Genomic DNA, 2,128 nt, shown 5'->3' with positions numbered 1-2,128 from the left:
GGGGGGCGTAGGGGAAGAGGGGGAGAAAGAGAGAGGGGGGGGGGGGGGAGGGAGCCTAGAGCTGGGATCATCCTCTGGGCTGTGCCTCTCCTGGGTGGCGGTACTGGGCCACGCTGGGAGCAGGTGCAGGAGGGAGGCACTGCTGGGGCTGAGGCTCAGGAGTCCCTGGAAAGACACAGGAGTTCATACCCTCTAAACAGCCCACAGCCCTGCTTACTCTCTCACACACACACACACACACACACACACACACACACACACATGCAAATGCACACGCATACACACACATGGACTCACTCACACACACACACACACACATGCAAATGCACACGCATACACACACATGGACTCACTCACACACACACACACACACACACACACACACACACGCAAGAGCACACACCACTGCATGTACCACAGATTTATGCATAACACTAAACTTTTAAAAGTATTGAACAACACTGTGTTTCTCATACAGTATCTAGTTCTTAGGAAGCAATACCAGTTCAACGAAAGCAATACCAATGCTAGTAGGGATTGCTTGGGAACAATTAGAACATTTTAGAATCACAAGCTTCCAAGTCTCCTTTATCTGGTCACAGGTAAATGCGTATACATATACTGTACATGTATTCTTGGTCTACTTAAATAAACATGTGACTCCACATGTATATCATGTAATCTTATCCAGTGATGTCGGTCAACCTCTCCTATACCAGAGAGAGAGAGAGAGAGAGAGAGAGAGAGAGAGAGAGGGGGGGGGGGGGTGAGGACTTTAACCCTGATGGGAGAGCAGATCCTCTCCTTCTCTGCTGTGTTGCTATGGCACATAATCCTGAATTAGACACTGCACACAGACAATACTGAGATAAATATGGAGAGTCAGGTATCATGTTGTTGGAAAGAAGAAGGCCATTAAGCTATAGAGTCACGTGGCTCCAGTCACTTCTACCACACAACATACTGGGGCAGTGAAGGAGGTTTTTCTTCGTGAAAGAACAAACCGTACTAACCAGACAGGAGTTAATTGTCTGAATATTTTTGGTGGACTATGTTATAAAAAGTATTGTCATTGCTAAATGGTGAAACCAATATGTACACAAACACCCTCAAATAAAAGCTGAGAATCTATTATTTAACTTCATAGTAATTGTTTGATTTATTTACTTTTGGAGTATAGAGCCAAAAGAAGAAAAAATGCTTCCCTGTCCCAATACTTAAGGAGGGCACTGTATATGCTCAAATACAGACATTTATCCAAGTCATCTTTATAATGTTACATTGGATCTTGTACTGTGCACCTAAACATCAATTGAAAAGACATTCCTCCTAACAAAGCTTTTTGTGAGTTTTCTTACAAAAGCAGTTGCAGGGATGGCTCTGAATAGTATTTGGCTGTAAGCAATCTGGGATGTTTTTTTTTTTTAGTCACTTGTGGACACACCATGAGGTCATCAATTACAGTCCGTCAGTCAGTCAGTCAGTCAATCAGTCAGTCAGCCAGTCAGCCAGTCAGCCAGTCAGTCAGCCAGTCAGCCAGTCAGCCAGTCAGTCAGTCAGTCAGTCAGTCAATCAGTCAGTCAGTCAGTCAGTCAGTCAGCCAGTTTGTCTGTCTGTCTGTCTGTCTGTCTGTCTGTCTGTCTGTCTGTCTGCCTGTCAGTCAGTCAGTCAGTCTGTCTATGACTCATGGCTTTAAAGCTGTATTACCCTTGAGAGTCACCAGGCTGTTGTTATGTCACCCAACACATTGACGACATCTGTTTGTCTCCTCTGAGTCAGAGCCAGAGTGACTGGTGTTCGAACCTGGGTCGCCGGCGCTCCGCAAGACCGTGTGAGCTCGCCAGACCAAAGCCTAGGCGTTAACGCTCAGGGACCTCATACATGTGTCTTCAGCTCTTAGGCAAGGTTACTCATCACGCAAGTGTCGTTCAATGACCCACCTCTGCTGCGGTACCCAGGCTTGGTGAGGGTGGAGCAGGGAGCAGGGTGGGTGCGGCCCTCCATCTGTGACAACCTGCTGAGGCTCTCTCTCCCCGTTCCTGGAGACCGCCACCATCCCAGGGGACTACTTTTCCCATAATCACCAGTACATTACCTGGGACCGAGGTCAGATTTCTCATTGATTCCT

The sequence above is a fragment of the Argentina silus genome (assembly GCF_951799395.1).
Source record: "Argentina silus genome assembly, chromosome: 12".
NCBI lineage: Eukaryota > Metazoa > Chordata > Actinopteri > Argentiniformes > Argentinidae > Argentina > Argentina silus.
This window is presented reverse-complemented; position numbering follows the sequence as displayed.